Raw genomic sequence first — 23,783 nt, 5'->3', positions numbered from 1 at the left:
ATGCTGCCCATTTTTATTTCAAACACAGTAGATAACTAATGATAAAATAAGGTTGACAATAAGCCATTAATAGAAGTATAAGCAAATTATCATGAAGGTATATCTGAGGACAGATCATTTTGGTTGGAGAACATATGGGAAGACCTAGAAAGCAGAATTTGAATGGGGCCTTAAAGGAAGGGTAGGACTTCAACAGTTTGAGTATCAGGTTTGAGTAAAGTCTAAGGACAGGTTAGGCAAGGAGAGACTGGTTATACTGGTGGGTAGAGTCAGGAGAAAAGAAGATGGAGCAACAAGCCTTGAAAAAGGGACAGCATCCAACTCTCTGGGGGGACTGTGTAATGTTTTTGCATTTTTTCTTCCTTGGAATCATGGAAGTTTTTTGTATGTTTTTTTACAAGAAAGTTTTACAATCTAAGTACTTTGTACTGAAGAAGTGGCTTTGGTGCTGGAAAAAAAATGGCACTTAAATAATTTCTACCCTTCAAAACTGAGAGTTGTCATTGTCTCAAATTCTGGACAAAGGTGGTTTTGTTTTTTCTTGATTGCTCTAATAAGGAGGAAGAATACACACTAGCACTGTAGATTCACTGCATTGTTCAATGCCAACTTGCATGCAAGGTAGGTAGAATGGTGGTATCAATGGGACAATAAGAATCCAGAACATTTTCTCTCTGTCCAGTGTAATCTATGACTCTAGAAAATGAAAAATACTTGTCTTGGGGCAAAGAAGCACAACTTCCCATTCTGAGCAGCTGCTCAGACCTTTGAGACTTATTCAAGCGGGCATCCCAATAACGTTGCACAGCAAGTCTCTAGTCTCTTCCTTGCACAGAAAAACAAACCCAGCTACATATGCACATAATTTCCAGAAATATAGTCTGAAGAACTTAGCCTTCATTTCTTGAAAGGCCTTAGTAAATGTCAGTGATCTAAAAAGTACACTCCAATGCCACATCAAGGACCATGCTTGCTAGAAACAGCTCATTTACAATTTGAGGAAAAGAGTCAGAAATGAAATGTAGGAATATAGCTTTTTAGACATCTTAGCAGTTGATTCTTGATAGGATTGATCTTTAAAAGTTCTAGCATTAATGATATTTACAATAGCACAATATGAAAGCATCAAGGTCACTTCCCAAATGTTCTTTCACTATGTTGCTTTCCAGAAGGGTAAATATGACAGTGTCTAGAAGCTGCCTAACAGTGGTTTTATCATAAATTCTGAATGATAAATGACTTTCAGACAGTCCTCAGCATCCCACAATGGGCTCTAATAATACTGAGAGAAAATTTTATGATGAATACAAATCACCCCTAAAGCCCGTAATACATCATGCTGAGTAATATCACAATAAGAATGGGAAAGAAAATGAAACTTTAAATAGGCATATGCTTTTACGTACTTTGACTTGAATTTGTATTCTTTCCACCCACTCCCTCAATCTAACAATAAATATTACTCTGGAAAATAAGAAAACACCTTAAACGTTTCTTGGAAAATTTGATTTGTAAAAAAACAACACAAAATCTGTACTATAAGAGATTAACATTATAATTTTTCTTATTGGTTAAATCGAGAATAATGATAATGTTTTACACATGCTCCCTTTTGAAAAGAGTTTTACATGTATTCTCATTTGAACTTTATAATAACTTTAAGTAATAGACATTCCCATTTTATAGACAAAGGAATCAGTATATTTAAATGACACTTTGGCTAGCTCACAGGTTAATGAATGATAAAACTAGGAGTAGGAACTTCAGTCTCTTAAAAATTGAATATTAGTCTTACCAACTACCTAAGTTCAACATAAAATAATTTTGGGACCACTGTTATAGTAAATATTGCTGTGTGAAAAGTGATCCCTTAACTTGGAGGTGTTTTGTTTGATGTTGCTCAGGAGTGTTAAATAATTTGTGGCTTTTATTTCTTAAGCATCACTATCCCTAATGTCATTTTTCCCTTCTGCGTTCATTTGAGCCAAATATAGTACTTATTAATATATCTGACCTGAGTTTATGATAAATTTCCTAATAAAACTCAAACACCAAACCCAATCCATTCCTTTGGAGGTAAGATAAACTCTGTGATTCCATCTCTAAAAAAATCTGCTTAATTTGCTTTTGTGTTCAAAATAAAACAATCTTGATTAAGAAACTGCCATTCTGTGATTAGTTAAGCCCACATAGAATAACAACAGAAGAAAAGTGGTGATTCCAAAGGGAAGAGAAAACAGAATCACCTCGCTTCTCAAGTAAGTGAGCTCAGTGCTTTCTGTGCAAATTTTACTTTCTGTGCAAATGACAAGAAAGATAAAGGTTTAAATGTCTGTGAAGTTTATAAAATAGTTGTTTTTTTCACTTAATGGCAGTTTCGTACCTTTTTAAAAAGCTGCTTGGAAAGAAAGTAGATCACCTGGTTGGATTGAAAACATTCCCTCTAACTAATGGTACTACGCAGTGAATTATAATATTGTCTTCTCAGTATGCTCTATGGCCAGAATGGTATGCACACACATTACTCTGTATCAATTATTTTTTAAATTCAGGTGACCTGCTTATAACTGATAGATGGGAAAAAGTACAATTAAATGTAAGATACTTAATTTGGTCTTATGCTATAGCTTACATTTGTGTTCCATGTGAAAGTTTTTCAAGTGTTTTCCCAGATTTGATTCTTTTGATCCTAACAACACCTTGGGAGGGAGGTAGAATCACTATTTGTAATTCACATTTTGCTGATAACAAATGAGATTTGTAAAGGCTGAATGGCTTGCCCACCAAGCTCCTAAAAGTAGGCAGAAGGAAAACTAGAATCAAGACCTGCTTTATCCAGTGGCTTCTCTATTTTTTATTTTTTGAAGAGTCTGGCTCTGTCACCCAGGATGGAGTGCAGTGGTGCGATCTTGGCTCACTGCCTCCGAGGCAGTGAGCCTCCTTGACCTCTGACTCCTGGGTTCCAGCAATTCTCCCACCTCAGCCTCTGGAGTAGCTGGGATTACAGGCGTTTGGCACCATGCCTGGCTAATTTTTCTGTATTTTTAGTAGAGATGGGGTTTCGCTTTGTTGGCCAGGCAGGTCTTGAACTCCTGACCTCAAGTGATCCACCCGCCTCAGCCTCCCAAAGTGCTGGGATTACAGAGGTCAGCCACCGTGCTCAGCCTCCAGTGCTTATTCTATCAATCTGCAAATGCAGGAAGAGCAACAGGACAGTACAAAAGAGGAATCTTGTAAGTTCAGGTATTTGGCCAGAATAGGCCTGAGTGTATTTAAAAATCCAGGTTATTAGGAGAACCCAAGGTGTTTCAGGAAAGAAAATATGTGGCAGAAAAAAAAGTAGAGGGAAAAAAGCATTAGTTCAGGATTTGAATAGTATGCAGTTAACCGGTGAGATGCTTTAAAATCTCCCTTTAGCCTTTATTTGTGTAGCATACAATGACCAGACCAAGCCATTTTTCTATTTTCTTATTTTTCCTCTAGCATTCTCTGGAACTAATTAATTAATAGATATCTTCTGTCAGTTCTTCTAAAGTTCAGCAGGTTATTTGAAGCATTAACCCTCACAGGCTTTGAGAAAGAAAAGAAACAGTCTGCAAGACATAATTGCAAATATGTGAAATTATGCCAGTGAAAGGTAATATGTAAAAATGAAATAGCTGAGCTAGGACTATTGGGAGATACTCTGGTTTTTTTAAACAAGTTGTTAACTTTTGTATTTTCAGTTTTAAAATAAACCTGACTGATTCCTCAAAGCCTAGCTTTGAGTAAAATGACGATATAGAGAACATGGAGACAGTGAAGATGTAATAATACCTGCACTGCTGCCTAGAGGATTGTGAATTTTGCTCTACTTTTTGTTTTGTGATCATTTACAAGCTAGTGATGAAAGGAGATTTTACATGGCTCTAAAGTTGATTCTTGTTGAGTATAAGTTTGAATCCACAAACCCCCATATACTGAAAAATGCTGTTTACTTGAGGACAAATTAGTCTGCGAGCCCCCTTCTAACTGCATAATGGGGAATTCAATCTCTGTCATTGTGAATGCCCTTCTAGTTTAGGGTCCTCCACGTTCTTTGGGCAGGGGGAGACTCACCCAGAGCAGCCTAGATGGGGACAGTCCTTCTATGACCAGCCCACCTATATGCCTTACATGTGTTCATGTTCAGACCCACGTATCCTCTGAGGTTCAGCTTTGTTGCTCCTGTGCCCCTCACAGCCTGGGACAAAGCTGAGACCCTCTAACTGGAGTCCAGTCCACCAAGCTCACACTGCAGCAGTTTCCTTCTAGAGCACTGTGCTCAAAGGCCCTGGTCTCCCTGCCTTCTGCTCTAGGACAGACTCCTAGAGGAGTTCAGGATTCTTGAAAACAAAGGTCACCAGAGAGGGTTCACCACAAACCACACTTCCTCCCCGCCTTCCTTCTGCACAAAGCTTCCCTCGTGCACAGGGGCACAAAGGCCTAGCTACATGCTTGGTCAAGTCAGAGAGAAGCAAGAGGAAAGCAACAATTCAAATCCATATAGCTATAAATTACGCAGCCAGAATAATTTTCATCTCTTGGCCCTCTAGAAAAGCAGATATGAGGTCACCAAAAATGCAGGATCTGGCCATTTCTTTCCCAATATTCCCTTTCTTCATTTTTACAGCTTTAAAAAGGAAATGATCTCTGAAGGCGTTAAGCCTCATCCATTCGCTGGTGTGAATATTCTAGTCAGATGAACATCCTTCTTAATTACCAAATTAGAGATATTTGATTGGGGTAGGTGGAAGGAGGAGAGATGGGATGGAGGTCAGGGCTAACGGGGGCAACCCACAGGCAGAATGGGAGAGTAGGGAAGCATGGGCTAGCAGAGGACAAACAGGAGGGCTGCAAATAGTGGTGGTTTGGAAGGTAGTAAACCTTTGATTTCCCCAACTCACGGCCTCTCTCTTAATCCAGACCACCCTAGCCCAGCTTTGTGTTTCCCCGCATCTTTCCTATAAGTGGGGCTCCTGCAGAACTTCTCTGTTCCTCTGATCTCCTAACCTGTGGCTGTCATCTATGGCAGCAGTACTGCCATACTGTTTTTTGTTTGTTTGTTTGTTTTTGTTTTTGAGGCGGAGTCTTGCTCTGTTGCCCAGGCCAGAGTGCAGTGGCTCCATCTTGGCTCACTGCAACCTCTGCCTGCCCGGTTCCAGCAATTCTCCTTCCTCAGCCTCCAGAGTAGCTGGGATTACAGGTGTGTGCCACCATGCCCAGCTAATTTTTTGTATTTTTAGTAGAGCTAGGGATTCACCAGACTGGTCTCGAACTCCTGACCTCGTGATCCGCCTGCCTCAGCCTCCCAAAGTGCTGGGATTACAGGAGTGAGCCACCATGCCCAGCCCATACTGTTCTTATCCAGACTACAAATGGCTTCTAGATTGTAATGTTTTTGTTATACTGATAAATATTTAATGCCTGAACATATAGTCTATGGCATCAATAGATTATAATGACCTGGAAAATAGTCTTTTTTTTTTTTTTTTTTGAGACACAGTCTCGCTCTGTCTCCAGGCTGCAGTGCAGTGGCGCAATCTCAGCTCACTGCAACCTCTGCCTCCTGGGATCAAGCGATTCTCCTGCCTCAGCCTCCAAGTAGATGCCATTACAGGCATGCATCACCATGCCCTGCTAATTTTTTGTATTTTTTTAGTAGAGGCGGGGCTTCTCCATGTTGCCAGGCTGGTCCTGAAGTCCTGACCTCAGGTGATCCACCCACCTCGGACTCCCAAAGTGCTGGGATTACAGGCGTGAGCTACTGTGCCTGGCCATGGCCTGGAAAAGATTTGTGTGTTTTCTCAGCTTCTTAAATTACTTTGTTTGGGAATCACTGCACAAGCATACACTACATTGTGCTACCTCCTTAACTACCTGAATTCCTTTTTCAGGAGCTTTGCCTACCAACTCAATCCTTTAAAGCAGTTTCTAATTCAGTAAATGACACTCTCACTTACCCAGTATTTCAAGCCTTAACCTGGAGTTTCTGCTTACTCCTTCTTAACTGACTCCATGAAAATTCTAAGCTGTTTCCCCCCCCTCTTCCCTTGAATTCATCTGTCTTTTCTGCCTTTGTTTCAGCAGAGGCCACCAACATTTCCTGTCTGTGATGACTGTCGTAGCTGCCCTCTTTCCCTATTCTTGCTTCCTTCCAGTGTCCCTTCCTCATTGAGGGCAGATTTACCTTACTAAAATGTATATTGGATCAAGGGATTTCTCTTTTCAAAACTTTTCAGTGGCATCTCATTGGCCATAGGGTAAAGCCTTCCCTCCATTAAATATTTTCACAGCCCTCAATGGCGTCCTGATTATTCTCCAACCACACCACTTACTGCTGTCTTGAAAGTCTTTGTTGAGCTGTCATTTCTTCCCCACCAGATTGTGGAGCCACGTCTGCTTTATCGCTCACAGCACCTTCAGCACTAAGAACAGTGAACAGCAGAGGCTCACTCAACATTTGTAGAAACGGATGAATAAATGAATTCACTTTAAAATACATTTCTGAGCATCACATATTAAACAATTAAGATAACAAGGCCGGCCGTGGTGGCTCATGCCTGTAATCCCAGCATTTTGGGAGGTCGAGGCAGGCGGATCACGAGATCAAGAGATTGAGATCATCCTGGCCAACGTGGTGAAACCCCGTCTCTACTAAAAATACAAAAATTAGCCGGGCGTCGTGGCATGCTCGTGTAGTCCAAGCTACTCAGGAGGCTGAGGCAGGAGAATCGCTTGAACCCAGGAGATGGAGGCTGCAGTGAGCCGAGATTGCGCCACTGCATTCCAGCTTGGGCGACAGAGCGAGACTCTGTCTCAAAAAAAAAAAAGGTAACAAAAACTAGTACTGTGTAAGTAGAATGGACTAGGACTAGTTTAAACTATCAAAGTTGAATTTTGATATGAGGTATGAGTTTGGCATGAGTTGTGAGTTATTTGACATGAGCTATGAGCTATGAGTTTCGATATGAATTAAGAATGCTGACGTTTGAACCAGATGATCTGGTTTCAGATCTTGGCATATCCCTTAGAAAAGTTATTCAACCTCTGTGGTCTTCAGGTTCCTCATCCGGACAATGGCAATAATAAAATAGTTACTTCATAGGGTTATTGTTAGGATAAAAGAAGTAAACATATTAAAATCTTTATAATTATACGTAAGTGCAATATGTGTTAATGATTATTAACATCCAAATAAGACAGCTCTTAATGTTCAAAGGTAGTGAGGGATAGCCACAAGTTTTTATCTCCCTATTGTATACCATGTGTTTATATGCAATATTTAAATATAATTTGTTCAATTAAGCTTAGAAGAATAAATGGAAAGAAACAGCAGTTTTAAAAGCAGCTGTAGACTCATGCATGGTTTGGGGATAATCACAAGAGTAGTACTCTGTAATGTCCTCATTAGTGTTGGTCAAGATGGTGACAATGGACCCCGGGATATAATTAATTATATTTGCTGCCTACATTTAAATTGACATGAAATGCAAGACAGCAAGCAGGTAGCTATTAACCCCTCTTGCTCAGTGAGGTAGGTATCTGATAATGAGTGACAGGAAGGTATTTTAGAGAAAAAAAATGTTTCTAAGCAAATCTAGTCTTCCAGATACAAACAGCCTAGAAGATAGCTTTTTCTCTTGGAGCTAAGTCTATATCTAAAACCTCTTCTTGTTCCAGGAGCAATAGAGTCATAGGTTTTCACAAAGGTCCTTGTTAGAAAGTCAATCATAGGAGGTGTCAACAAGATAATTAGATCTCACGTTTTAACATTAGAAGAAGAACAGAAAACAAGAACTTTGTCCTAAAGTAATGTGGCAAAAGTAAAGCAGGGTACTGGTTTTGTTTTGAGTTCAATATAAAACATTTAATGGAACTAATGAACTAGCACTAATGACATTTTGAAGTCCCACTGGATAAAACTTATTCTAATTTGCTGTTAATATACAAATCACAAAAAAAGTTACTCAATATACAAATAACACATGTTTTACAAGTGGATCTTGAGTTATAGAACAAAAGCAATAGCCATGCCTTAAAACTATCAACTCTTGGATCGTATTTAGTTCTTCAGGAGGATGTTAGTATAATGTTTTCTCCATTTCGATTTTACCACAGCTTCAAAATTTAGTATGAGAATGAAGGTGAAAATAAAAAGTGTATTAAAGATTCCGAGGGTGGAGCCAAGATGGCCGAATAGGAACAGCTCCGGTCTCCAGCTCCCAGCCCCAGCGACACAGAAGACGGGTGATTTCTGCATTTCTGCTTGAGGTACCGGTTTCATCTCACTAGGGAGTGCCTAACAGTGGGTGCAGGACAGTCGGTGAAGCGCACTGTGCGCGAGCCGAAGCAGGGCGAGGCATTGCCTCACTCGGGAAGCGCAAGGGGTCAGGGAGTTCCCTTTCCTAGTCAAAGAAAGGGAAAACAGACGGCACCTGGAATATCGGGTCAGTCCCGTCCTAATACTGCGCTTTTCCAACGGGCCTGGAAAACGGCACACTAGGAGATTGTGTCCCGCACCTGGCTCGGAGGGTCCCATGCCCACAGAGTCTTGCTGATTGCTAGCACAGCAGTCTGAGATCACGCTGCAAGGCGGCAACGAGGCTGGGGGAGGGGCGCCCGCCATTGCCCAGGCTTGCTTAGGTAAACAAAGCAGCCAGGAAGCTCGAACTGGGTGGAGCCCACCACAGCTCAAGGAGGCCCGCCTGCCTCTGTAGGCTCCACCTCTGGGGGCAGGGCACAGACAACCAAAAACTCAGCGAGAACCTCCACAGCCTTAAATGTCCCTGTCTGACTGACAGCTTTGAAGAGAGTAGTGGTTCTCCCAGCACGCAGCTGGAGATCTGAGAACGGACAGACTGCCTCCTAAAGTGGGTCCCTCACCCCTGAGCAGCCTAACTGGGAGGCACCCCCCCAGTGGGACAGACTGACACCTCATTCAACCGGGTACTCCTCTGAGACAAAACTTTCAGAGGAACTATCAGACAGCTGAATTTGTGGTCTCACGAAAATCCGCTCTTCTGCAGCCACCGGTGCTGACACCCAGCCAAACAGGGTCTGGAGTGGACCTCTAGTAAACTCCAACAGACCTGCAGCTGAGGGTCTTGTCTGGTAGAAGGAAAATTAACAAACAGAAAGGACATCCACACCAAAAACCCATCTGTACATCACCATCATCAAAGACCAAAAGTAGACAAAACCACAAAGATGGGGAAAAAACAGACCAAAAAAACTGGAAACTCTAAAAAACAGAGCACCTCTCCTCCTCCAAAGGAACGCAGTTCCTCACCAGCAACGGAACAAAGCTGGATGGAGGATGACTTTGATGAGTTGAGAGAAGAAGGCTTCAGACGATCAAACTACTCTGAGCTACGAGAGGAAATTCAAAACAATAGCAAAGAAGTTAAAAACTTTGAAAAAAAATTAGAAGAATGGATAACTAGAATAACCAATGGAGAGAAGGGCTTAAAGGAGATGATGGAGCTGAAAGCCAAGTTTCGAGAACTACGCAAAGAATGCAGAAGCCTCAGTAGCAGATGCGATCAACTGGAAGAAAGGGTATCGCTGATAGAAGATGAAATGAATGAAATGAAGAGAGAAGGGAAGTTTAGAGAAAAAAGAATAAAAAGAAATGAACAAAGCCTCCAAGAAATTTGGGACTATGTGAAAAGACCAAACCTACGTCTGATTGGTGTACCTGAAAACGATGGGGAGAATGGAACCAAGTTGGAAAACACTCTGCAAGATATTATCCAGGAGAACTTCCCCAATCTAGCAAGGCAGGCCAGCATTCAGATTCAGGAAATACAGAGAATGCCACAAAGATACTCCTCGAGAAGGGCAACTCCAAGACACATAATTGTCAGATTCACCAAAGTGGAAATGAAGGAAAAAATGTTAAGGGCAGCCAGAGAGAAAGGTCGGGTTACCCACAAAGGGAAGCCCATCAGACTAACAGCTGATCTCTCAGCAGAAACTCTACAAGCCAGAAGAGAGTGGGGGCCGATATTCAACATTCTTAAAGAAAAGAATTTTCAACCCAGAATTTCCTATCCCGCCAAACTAAGCTTCATAAGTGAAGGAGAAATAAAATACTTTACAGACAAGCAAACGCTGAGTGATTTTGTCACCACCAGGCCTGCCCTAAAAGAGCTCCTGAAGGAAGCACTAAACATGGAAAGGAACAACCGGTACCAGCCCCTGCAAAAACATGCCAAATTGTAAAGACCATCGAGGCTAGGAAGAAACTATAGCAACTAACGAGCAAAATAACCAACTAACATCATAATGACAGGATCAGATTCACACGTAACAATATTCACGTTAAATGTAAATGGGCTAAATGCTCCAATCAAAAGACACAGACTGGCAAACTGGATAAGGAGTCAGGACCCATCAGTGTGCTGTATTCAGGAAACCCATCTCACGTGCAGAGACACACATAGACTCAAAATAAAGGGATGGAGGAAGATCTATCAAGCAACTGGAAAACAAAAAAAGGCAGGGGTTGCAATCCTAGTCTCTGATAAAATAGACTTTAAACCAACAAAGATCAAAAGAGACAAAGAAGGCCATTACATAATGGTAAAGGGATCAATTCAACAAGAAGAGCTAACTATCCTAAATATATATGCACCCAACACAGGAGCACCCAGATTCATAAAGCAAGTCCTCAGTGACCTACAAAGGGACTTAAACTCCCACACAATAATAATGGGAGATTTTAACACCCCACTGTCAGCATTAGACAGATCAACGAGACAGAAAGTTAACAAGGACATCCAGGAATTGAACTCAGCTCTACATAAAGTGGACCTAATAGACATCTACAGAACTCTGCACCCCAAATCAACAGAATATACATTTTTTTCAGCACCACACCACACCTATTCCAAAATTGACCACATAGTTGGAAGTAAAGCTCTTCTCAGCAAATGTAAAAGAACAGAGATTATAACAAACTGTCTCTCAGACCACAGTGCAATCAAACTAGAACTCAGGATTAAGAAACTCAGTCAAAACCGCTCAACTACATGGAAACTGAACAACCTGCTCCTGAATGACTATTGGGTACATAATGAAATCAAGGCAGAAATAAAGATGTTCTTTGAAACCAATGAGAACAAAGACATAACATACCAGAATCTCTGGGACACGTTCAAAGCAGTGTGTAGAGGGAAATTTATAGCACTAAATGCCCACAAGAGAAAGCAGGAAAGATCCAAAATTGACACCCTAACATCACAATTAAAAGAACTAGAAAAGCAAGAGCAAACACATTCAAAAGCTAGCAGAAGGCTAGAAATAACTAAAATCAGAGCAGAACTGAAGGAAATAGAGACACAAAAAACCCTTCAAAAAATTAATGAATCCAGGAGCTGGTTTTTTGAAAAGATCAACAAAATTGATGGACCGCTAGCAAGACTAATAAAGAAGAAAAGAGAGAAGAATCAAATAGATGCAATAAAAAACGAAAAAGGGGATATCACCACCGATCCCACAGAAATACAATCTACCATCAGAGAATACTACAAACACCTCTATGCAAATAAACTAGAAAATCTGGAAGAAATGGATAAATTCCTCGACAAATACACCCTCCCAAGACTAAACCAGGAAGAAGTTGAATCTCTGAATAGACCAATAACAGGTTCTGAAATTGTGGCAATAATCAATAGCTTACCAACCAAAAAGAGTCCAGGACCTGATGGATTCACAGCTGAATTCTACCAGAGGTACAAGGAGGAACTGGTACCATTCCTTCTGAAACTATTCCAATCGATAGAAAAAGAGGGAATCCTCCCTAACACATTTTATGAAGCCAGCATCGTCCTGATACCAAAACCTGGCAGAGACATAACCAAAAAAGAGAATTTCAGACCAATATCCTTGATGAACATTGATGCAAAAATCCTCAATAAAATACTGGCAAACCGAATCCAGCAGCACATCAAAAAGCTTATCCACCATGATCAAGTGGGCTTCATCCCTGGGATGCAAGGCTGGTTCAACATACACAAATCAATAAATGTAATCCAGCATATAAACAGAACCAAAGACAAAAACCACATGATTATCTCAATAGATGCAGAAAAGGCCTTTGACAAAATTCAACAACCCTTCATGCTAAAAACTCTCAATAAATTAGGTATTGATGGGACGTATCTCAAAATAATAAGAGCTATCTACAACAAACCCACAGCCAATATCATACTGAATGGGCAAAAACTGGAAGCATTCCCTCTGAAAACTGGCACAAGACAGGGATGCCCTCTCTCACCGCTCCTATTCAACATAGTGCTGGAAGTTCTGGCCAGAGCAATCAGGCAGGAGAAGGAAATAAAGGGTATTCAATTAGGAAAAGAGGAAGTCAAATTGTCCCTGTTTGCAGATGACATGATTGTATATCTAGAAAACCCCATTGTCTCAGCCCAAAATCTCCTTAAGCTGATTAGCAACTTCAGCAAAGTCTCAGGATACAAAATTAATGTACAAAAATCACAAGCATTCTTGTACACCAATAACAGACAAACAGAGAGCCAAATCATGAGTGAACTCCCATTCACAATTGCTTCAAAGAGAATAAAATACCTAGGAATCCAACTTACAAGGGATGTGAAGGACCTCTTCAAGGAGAACTACAAACCACTGCTCAATGAAATAAAAGAGGATACAAACAAATGGAAGAACATTCCATGCTCATGGGTTGGAAGAATCAATATCGTGAAAATGGCCATACTGCCCAAGGTAATTTATAGATTCAATGCCATCCCCATCAAGCTACCAATGACTTTCTTCACAGAATTGGAAAAAACTACCTTAAAGTTCATATGGAACCAAAAAAGAGCCCGCATCGCCAAGTCAATCCTAAGCCAAAAGAACAAAGCTGGAGGCATCACGCTACCTGACTTTAAACTATACTACAAGGCTACAGTAACCAAAACAGCATGGTACTGGTACCACAACAGAGACATAGATCAATGGAACAGAACAGAGCCCTCAGAAATGATGCCGCATAGCTACAACTATCTGATCTTTGACAAACCTGACAAAAACAAGAAATGGGGAAAGGATTCCCTATTTAATAAATGGTGCTGGGAAAACTGGCTAGCCATATGTAGAAAGCTGCAACTGGATCCCTTCCTTACACCTTATACAAAAATTAATTCAAGATGGATTAAAGACTTATATGTTAGACCTAAAACCATTAAAATCCTACAAGAAAACCTAGGCAATACCATTCAGGACATAGGCGTGGGCAAGGACTTCATGTCTAAAACACCAAAAGCAATGGCAACAAAAGCCAAAATCGACAAATGGGATCTCATTAAACTAAAGAGCTTCTGCACAGCAAAAGAAACTATCATCAGAGTGAACAGGCAACCTACAGAATGGGAGAAAATTTTTGCAACCTACTCATCTGACAAAGGGCTAATATCCAGAATCTACAATGAACTCAAACAAATTTACAAGAAAAAAACAAACAACCCCATCAAAAAGTGGGCAGAGGACATGAACAGACACTTCTCAAAAGAAGACATTTATGCAGCCAAAAAACACATGAAGAAATGCTCCTCATCACTGGCCATCAGAGAAATGCAAATCAAAACCACAGTGAGATACCATCTCACACCAGTTAGAATGGCCATCATTAAAAAATCAGGAAACAACAGGTGCTGGAGAGGATGTGGAGAAATAGGAACACTTTTACACTGTTGGTGGGACTGTAAACTAGTTCAACCATTGTGGAAGTCAGTGTGGCGATTCCTCAGGGATCTCGAACTAGAAATACCATTTGACCCAGCCATCCCATTACTGGGTATATACCCAAAGGACTATAAATCATGCTGCTATAAAGACACATGCACACGTATGTTTATTGCGGCACTATTCACAATAGCAAAGAGTTGGAACCAACCCAAATGTCCAACAACGATAGACTGGATTAAGAAAATGTGGCACATATACACCATGGAATACTATGCAGCCATAAAAAATGATGAGTTCGCGTCCTTTGTAGGGACATGGATGAAACTGGAAAACATCATTCTCAGTAAACTATCGCAAGGACAAAAAACCAAACACCGCATGTTCTCACTCATAGGTGGGAATTGAACAATGAGAACTCACGGACACAGGAAGGGGAACATCACGCTCCGGGGACTGTTGTGGGGTGGGGGGAGGGGGGAGGGACAGCATTAGGAGATACACCTAATGCTAAATGACAAATTAATGGGTGCAGGAAATCAACATGGCACATAGATACATATGTAACAAACCTGCACATTGTGCACATGTACCCTAAAACCCTAAAGTATAATAAAAAAAATAAAAATAAAAAAAAAATAAAAATATTTCAGTAAAAAAAAAAAAAAAAAAAAAAAAAGTGTATTAAAATATTGGGCAACTCCTTCCTATTTCCTTAGAATTATCTCTTCTCAAATTGCTTGGCTTTCCAAATCTAGTCAGGCACCAATTGTATTTGACTTTTCCCTTTGCAGCCTGTCTTATATCTTACTGTTTTTGTTACTATAGTAGCTATGTTAGTGTAGGCTCTTATCATTGCCTCATGTCTGGATTATAGATGCTCCTTGAGTTATAATGGGATTATGTCAGGATAAACCCACAGTAAGTCGAAAATACCATAAGTCTAAGACACATTTAATACCCTGATAAGCCCATGGAAGAGTCAAGCTATATAAGTTGGGAACCATCTGTATTGCAAATACTCCTATTTTCTCCCATTCCAATCCATATAGCACACACTGCTCGTGAACCAATCTTCATAAAACACATCTCTACTAAAACTCTACAGAGTTAGATCTAGTTCCTTAAGTGATTGGATCCCATCCCAACACCTTAGTTTCATACTCAAGATCCCATATCAATTGACCCTTCACCATACAATCTGATGTCTCACTGTCCTCAAACTATGGGCTCCATAATCTGAGGTGAGTTTTCCTTCCATCCTCTGCATATAGGCCAGGGGAAATCCCATCTCCACACTTTTGCTTCAGGAGCCTCCTTTGCCTAAAACAACTACCTTACCCGTCCAGAGCTTATATTTCCCTAAGGTCTCACTAGTATCCTTACTGTTGTGTGAAGATTATCTGGAAAATTCTAGCTCATACCAATGTCTTCTTTTTCTGAATCCTGACAGCATTTCTGGTAACACATTATATCAATGTTAAATAATTCTTTCCACTGGTTTCTAATTTTTTCATTAAATTAAGATCTTCTATAATATAATATTTGGGTAATCCCTCATAGGCTGTATTTAGACAGTGAAAATGAAAATGATTAGTTCAGGCCAGGTGCAGTGGCTCACGCCTGTAATCCCAGCACTTTGTGAGACCGAGGTGGGTGGATTACCTGAGGTCAGAAGTTTGAGACCAGCCTGGCCAATATGGTGAAACCCCGTCTCTACTAAAAATACAAAAACAAATTAGCTGGGCGTGGTGGCACATGCCTGTGATCTCAGCTACCTGGGAGGCTGAGGCAGGAGAATCGCTTGAACTTGGGAGGCAGAGGTTGCGGTGAGCCAAGATAGCCCCACTGCACTCCAGCCTGGGCAACAGAGCAAGACTTTGTCTCAAAAAAAAAAAAAAAAAGAAGATGATTAGTTCAAATATCTAATGAACTTTAATATGTCCCCACAACCAATCCAAACTTTTTAGAACAAACCATCCAAATAGCTCAGAGGAGTGGCTGGAAAGTACGTGGGAAACAAATTAAAAAGCACATCTTCGTCTCTACCTACCTTCCCCTAACCAAATCCCTGTAGGGAGCTCCTTGTGTGTATGCCTTTGAGATCATTTTGTCTCTCAGAGGTCTTCTGCTCTCACGCCCATTTTCCCTTCTCTATTCTCAACAGTTACAAAAGTTCATCAAAGGTCTGTTTGCTCTGATAGTAGTCAACATAGTTCAGTGACATAATATACAATCAAGATTTATGTTTATTATGTCCTATGATCTCAGACTCAGGAACACAGAAATAGTTTTTGATTACAGAATTTTGTATGGTTATCTCAGAATAATATGGCTGGGCATGGTGGCTCACACCTGTAATCCCAGCACTTTGGGGGGCTAAGGCAGGCAGATCACCTGAGGTCAAGAGTTCGAGACCAGCCTGGCCAACATGGTGAAACCCCAACTCTACTAAAAATACAAAAAACTAGCCAGGCCTGGTGGCGGGTGCCTGTAATCCCAGCTACTTTGTAGGCTGAGGCAGGGGAATTGCTTGAACTCAGGAGGTGGAGATTGCAGTGAGCTGAGATTGCACCACTGCACTCCACCCTGAGCAACAGAGCAAGCCTCCATCTCAATAATAATAATAATATAGCATGCTTTTTTCCCTGAGATTGATTGAGAGAATCAGATAGAAGCATATACAGTAGTTACTCAGAATTTCAAGGGATATGATGGTAGCAGAGACCTCTAGATGACAATTACAAGGAAGAAAACAGATTTTTTATATAACTTACCTTCTAGCTAATTCTCCCACGTTAATTAGGGAGAGACATTCTGAAATACAAATGTATATCATAGGAGAGATTATAGAAATGCAAATGATTAGAACTAAAGTAATGTTGACTGAGGGGTATGATTTCCTTGCTGGGTACAAACGTATCAGAACACTATAGGAGAGACCCAGGGAACAGTTATCGTGTGACTAAGAAGCTATTAGTGGCATAGAGAAAGGTACTATGTCATGGAGACACTAATGCTCCATTTTGTTTCATAGACTGAAGAATTCAATCCAAGACTTATGAATAGTATTTCCTTAGACATCATTTAATAAATGTAACCAAAAGAAATGCAACCAAATGTTTCAATGTGTGGATGGCAAGAATATTCAGGGACTCTATGTGCTCACTATGCTGGTTAAGGAAGGATGAACTTCACCCTAAACAATATTAAATTTAGCTCCCTCCACCCAAATAAGTTAAATACGGAAAAAAATTTGTGAACTAAAAATTCTGGAAAGCCAATTTTTAAAAAACGTAAGATTTATATTCAGCAACCCAGTTAAAAAGTAACTTAGAAATTTTGTAGACAATTTAAGGAGAATAGGAAGGACTAAATTATTTATTATATCAACCAATTTTACTATAGTAGGATCAGGAAGCCAAGTTTGCATAAATGCTTTAAAACAAATATTAAAGGCCCTAATAAAAATAAATGGAAGGGGCTGGGCACGGTGGCTCATGCCTATAATCTCAGCAATTTGGCAGGCCGAGGGGCCGGATCACGTGAGGTCAGGCATTCAAAACCAGCATGGCCAACATAGTAAAACCGTGTCTCTACCAAAAAATACAAAAATTAGCAGGGTGTAGTGGCATGGACCTGTAATCCCAGCTACTCAGGAGGCTGAGGTGGGAGGATTGCTTGCACCTGGGAGGCGGAGTTTGCACTGAGCCAAGATCCCAATATCACGCTACTGCACTCCAGCCTGGGTGACAGAGTGAGACCCTGTCTCCATAAAAATAAAAATAAAAATAAAGATAAATACATAAATACGTGGAAGTTTGAATAAGAAGCATGGCAGCAAATGAAATAATTTGGAAATAATTTGAATGTCAATGATTGGAAGATCAAAGGGGGCATGGAGCATGCAGATTAGAAAGTCTACAGGAAGAGTCAAAAAGATGGAAGGAGAAATAGCACTGTGCAAAGAAAAACAGATACCATCATGGCATAAAAATCGAACCATGTAAAGTATGTGCTTTGTATTAGTCCATATAATTTTTTCAAAACTGGCAGTGAAATATATTGCAGAGATTTGGCAAGGATAAATTACGTTAAGGTAGAAGGATTGGTAGTGATAAGGAGAAATGCAAACACAAAAATGTAGTAATTGTTTATAATGTAAGACTTTATCCATACCATATTGGTGAAATCTCTCCTTTGGGCTACAATAGTTTGGGGAAGGATAAATGGGTATAGGCTTGGACCTGAGCAGTGAACAGAAATCCTTGCCGGAAGTATCTGTGGGTTAAGTCATAATATAATAGGAATCAATGTCTTCTTGGAGAGGAAACACTTTTTTAAAATCCATCACTTGGTTACTCAACTTTAAAAAACAAACTATGACAAAACGCTGGAATTGCAAAGCAGAGTCAATAATCAGCAGGAAATCTGTACGCTCTTTGAAAACACCCCAGAGCAAACTCAGGAAAAGTGTGTGCTATGAATCAAAAAGAAAGATTGTGTAACTCCTTCCCTTTGCCACCCTCCATGCTCGTCTTTCTTCTGCCCACCTTTCTGCCTTCCTCTACCTCTTTTTTTCTTTTCCCATCACTACCCCCATCCAACTTCCTACACAGAGAAACTCACAGATAGCACAGTTAACTGGCAAGTAATATAGGCTAGTATTATCAAAAACGTATCTTTTCAAAGATGGTAAGTTTTTCCAAATGAAAACAAGACAAAGAAAACCCACATATGTTGTGGCAGGTTAGGAACAATCTAGGAATTTAGAAAGCCAGAGATAATTCAAACTGAACCTATCGGCATTCTTTTATTCTTCTCTTCTTTGTTTCCCGTATCTATCTCTCTTTGCAACCGAATTGCCCCAAATCTAAATTGTAAAGACTGCAACTTCTGGAGCATCTCCTATAAGCCAAAATAAATGTATTTCCTTTGATGCTTGAAGCAACAGGTAAGATAGATATTACAACCCTTTATCTTGAAAATGAAAGCACTAAAGCTCAAAGACCTTCAGTGATTTGCCCAGGGCCACTGAGCTGGCAAGTGGGCGGCAGTGGATCTTACCCCATATTTGTCTGCATTCCTTTCATCACAGCCCACAGTTCCCCCCAGCAGACCTCATTGCCTCTTATCCGTGTTATTGCAAGAGCTTTCCTGCTTTCAGTCTCATATTTTTCTTTCAACCCAGTTTTCACAGTATTTACAATATAATTTGCCCAATCAAAACTTTCCTGTCTGAAATAAGTTGGGACATCTATTTGATCTGTACTTTCGGAAGAATGTGGTGGACGGGAAAAGGGTCATAAGGAGTGCAATTACAGAAATCAAGAGAAAGCAGAGGCAGTGAATGACAATTGACTAACTGAATTAGGACTCTGGAAAGTTGAAGTGGAGAAGAGATGCGACAGAAGCCAAAAATGTTAGAAGAAAGGGAAGGGAGTGAAGAGATTTGGCAGCGAGTTGGGAAAATGCCATGGAGGTGAAAGGGGTGATGAATGAGGGAAACTTTAAAGGTCTAAAAGGAAGAGCAGCTAATAGGATGTATATAAAACTTCTAGAAAAGTCTACCATTTTGAGATAGTAAGTGGAAAAAAACATAAATGACTTCAGGTTGGCTTTGGACACATTTATAGATCATAGCCTTATAAAATACTATTAATGGAAGCCTCTGATATTTGGAATAAACTTTAATTTTGGGGTGAATATCATCAAGGACAGTTATTCTTTCTTTTTTAAAGGACACTTTGCAGCTATAGTCAGAGATAGAGTTACAGGCAGAATGGTTGAGAATCTCACCCTATGGGGAAAGGCAGCGTAGCTCGATTCTGTCTATGACTCTGCCACTGACTTACGTGGTCAGTTTACATGTTCTTTCTAAGCCTGATGTTTGATATCTGCAAAATGAGGGGAATGATAATTTCTGCCTCAGAGAATGATTATGAAAACTAAAAAAATATATATGTGTGGGCTTGGCACAGTGTTTAGGACATGGTAAGCATTTACATGCTTACCATTTGAATGCTTAACAATTGAATAATTGTTAAGTATCTGTGAGCCTTCCCTATGATTTTGAAGTAAGGAAGAAAAGCAAGGAAGCAGGTAAGGAAGACAAAAGAGAGAAAGACAGTAAAGAAGAAAGGGAGGACAGGACGGGAGAGAGGAAGGAAGGAAGGAAGGAAGGAAGGAAGGAAGGAAGGAAGGAAGGAAGGAAGGAAGGGAGGAAGGAAGGGAGGAAGGAAGGGAAGGAAGGAAGGAAGGGGGAGGAAGGAAGGAAGGGAAGGAAGGAAGGAAGGGGGAGGAAGGGAGGGAGGAAGGAAGGGGGAGGAAGGGAGGGAGGGAGGGAGGGGAAGGGAGGGAGGGAAAAGAGATTTAAAAAAAAACTGGAAATAAGGCAGGAGATTTCAAACAAGAAATTTGTAGTGTAAGGAAAGTAAAATAAACTGAACATCAAAATTGCTCGGTAAACTTGAAAACTGGATGTGAAAAATTAAATTAACAGAAATGATTGAAACAGAAAGTAACCAAATAATCTGACAAGTTAATGTGTCATTAGGTAACCATTTGCAAGGAAGAAAAGACAATAAAATAAAATAAAAATGTGCAGATGTAACTTTTTCCCCAAGATATTCCCAAAGTGGCACTAGGCACTGTCACAGATAAAAGCCTAGTGAGCTTGAATTTACACAGCTTAGACATTCCAGCCTAGTGGTCCAATAAGAAAATAGGAAGCCGAGGACTGCAATTAGATATAAAGGTGGTTATGGAAAGAAGCACCATGCTTGGAGTGGCTTAATATTGCCTCACTATTTCATAACATTCTCATGTGTAGTTACTTTAGATAACATATTTGAAACAATGGCAATAAAAAGGAAAGTGAAAATAATATTAATAAATAAAAGAAAAGCAGATATTATGAAGTCAGTTAAACATCAGGCCTGACCTTTTACTATTTGTCCGAAAGCATCCGGAGAGTTCATTTAGCCAATTTTAATGGAAACTTTAACTGCTTCATGGTCAATAAGGCTATGAAGTTGTTCCCTGTGGCAGCTCTGAAAGACAACTGTGGAAAACCAGTTATACCTGAGACATTTATTTCCAGCCATTTCCTTTGCCTGCCTGAAATTCTTCTTCATGTCATCAATCTCTTGATATACTCTTAAAAAATCATTATCCTCTTCTTCTGACCTGGAGGAATTCTCTTTCTCTTTCAGACTCTGAAAGAGAGCAGTCACTCTTTCGTGTTATATTGACAATTTGATAACAGCTGAGAACTACAATCTCTATGAAGGGAGAAAAATATCTTTTCCCCATCCCCAAATTCTTATCTTAAATTCCATATAGTAAAGTGTTCAAATGATATTTCGTGAATAGTTTTATCACTGGGCATAGATTTCTCAACCAGGCTGGAGGCTAGTGAACTGTGGCCCGTGAACTGGATACAGATTGTTGACACCAGCTCTCTTAGTGTCATTAGTCATCCGACACTCTTGGCCATTTTTATTTCTTTAAGGGAAGAGCTTGCTCAGATGTGAGAGGTTAGCATGAAAAAATAATAGGTTGTCTTGATAAGCGTTTTAAGTTTTTCATAGGAAAAGATGTTATAAACAGAAAACCTTTTTTTTTTTTCTTTTTCTTTTTTTTTGAGATGGAGTCTCACTCTGTTGCCATGCTGCAGTGCAGTGGCACAATCTCAGCTCACTGCAACCTCTGCCTCCCAGGTTCAAGCGATTCTCCTGCCTCAGCCTGCCGAGTAGCTGGGACCACAGGCGTGTGCCACCACGCCCAGTTAATTTTTGTATTTTTTGTAGAGATGGGGTTTCACCATGTTGGCCAGGATAGTCTCAATCTCTAGACCTAGTATGATCTGCCCACCTCGGCCTCCCAAAGTGCTGGGATTACAGGCATGAGCCACTGCTCCTGGCCAGGAAACCTTATTTTTATTATACTTACTATTAACCTTTGTTTCATGGTCTAATTTTCATCAGGAAATTCTGCCACTTATATAGAGAGAGCTATTTTGTCATTTATAGAAACAAGTTTAACTCTTTGTCCATATGATGCCAGACTATCCTGCCAAGTAAAATTCAAAATCTAGCAAAGTGCTATGTGGGAGGAGGAATGTAATAAATTGCAATATGATTTTCTGTACCTTCTTATTAGAAAATAAAAGAAAAATGTATATTCTTTTCCAACAAGTTCATATATTAATTAATAATCATTTTAAGACTAGGCACAATGACTCACCCCTGTAATCCCAGCACTTTGGGAGGCCTAGGTGGGCAGATCACTTGAGTCTAGGTGCTTGAGACCAGCCTGGGCAACATGGTGAGATGCTATCTCTAAAAAAATACACACACACAAAAAATTATTAGCGCCTGGTGATGTGTGTGTGCCTGTAGTCCCAGCTACTCAGGGGCTGAAGTGAGAGGATCCCTTGATCCCAGGAGGAGGTTGCAGTGAGCCAAGATGGCATCACTGGCCAGGCGTGGTGGCTCACACATGTAATCCTAGCACTTTGGGAGGCTGAGGCAGTTGGATCACCTGAGGTCAGGAGTTCAAGACCAGCCTGGCCAACATGGTGAAACCCTGTTTCTACTAAAAATACAAAAATTAGCTGGGTGCAGTGGTGCGCACCTGTAATCCCAGCTATGTGGGAGGCTGAGGCAGGAGAATTGCTTAAACCCGGGGGCAGAGGTTGCGGTGAGCCGAGGTGGAACCACTGCACTCCAGCCTGGGCGACAGAGCAAGATTCCGTCTCAAAAAAAAAAAAAAAAAAAAATCTAGTTTCTCTTACGAATGTCCTTGATCATGAAGCAGAAAAAGTATTAATTTGATTAAATATCAACCCTTCACTTTGTGTTCTTTAACAAAATGAGAATTATGCATGAATTGCATCTGCTGCATACTAAAGTATGTCTTGAGGAAAAACACTTGTGTGATTGAGTTGTGAGCTAAAATTAGCCAATGTTTTCATAAACACTCTTTTTACTTGAAAGAATGGCTACCACACAAACTATACAGACTTGGATATTTGGCAGAGATTTTATTGAAAATAAATGATGTAAGCCTGATACCTCAAGGGAATAGCTGTCAGTATATATTATTGTCAGTAGTAAAATTAGAGCTTTCATGTGAAAATTATATTTTGAAATACATCCACAACCATGAGATATAACAGCTTCCCACTACTTAGAGACTTTTCTTATGAGATCAGTAATTATAAGTATTTTATATTGTGTAATAAAATCATCAACATTTTTAAGAGCTGCATAATCAGTTAGTCAATATTTTCCAAATGCATGGATGTGCAATATTATGCATGAACAAAAGACCCCTATTTGATCACAAGACAGAGCAGTGGAATTTAGTGCAGCACACAAAAACAAGTTCATTGATATGGTTTCAGTTTCTACATTGCATATTGCTTTAAGAAATTATCACTTGTCAAGTTTTGGTGTCATATCAAAGAAGAAAATTCAACATTATCTGAGAAGGCAATTAAAATATTCTTCTCTTTCCCAGTTACATAGCTGTGTGAGGTATGTGCAGAATTTTTCTTTAGGACCTTAAACCAAAAGAAGACATTGCAACATGGAATTCAGAAGCGGAAATAAGAATCCAACGTTCTTAAGCCAGCCATTAAAGAGATTAGCATAAATGTAAAACAATATAACTCTTCTTGCTTTGTTTTTGTTTTGAAAAAATAGTTTTTTAATAAAAATATTTTATGTCGACATGTGAAGGGTTTATAAGTAGATATTTTTGTAATGTCTCCATTTTAATTTTTAATATAATGAATAGTGATAGAATTAACACACATCAACATTTTGGTTCTCATTAATTTTTAAAAACATAAAGGAGTTCTGAGGTCAAAACATTTGAGAATTGCTGCTCTAAACCGAAGGGTCAGGGGGCAAAGCCTGGCTAGATGAGTGCTGTAACGCTGTTGAGTAAACAGAAAGAAACCAAGGGAGCGGAAATGGAATTTAATACTGAAGTCCAAAGGAAGCCAGTAAGATTTTGACATAGTCAAGCAGAACTGAAAGACCAAA

Source organism: Symphalangus syndactylus, chromosome 4, assembly GCF_028878055.3.
Source record: "Symphalangus syndactylus isolate Jambi chromosome 4, NHGRI_mSymSyn1-v2.1_pri, whole genome shotgun sequence".
Taxonomy (NCBI): domain Eukaryota; kingdom Metazoa; phylum Chordata; class Mammalia; order Primates; family Hylobatidae; genus Symphalangus; species Symphalangus syndactylus.
The sequence above is the reverse complement of the archived record's forward strand: the minus strand, read 5'-3'. Positions refer to the sequence as shown.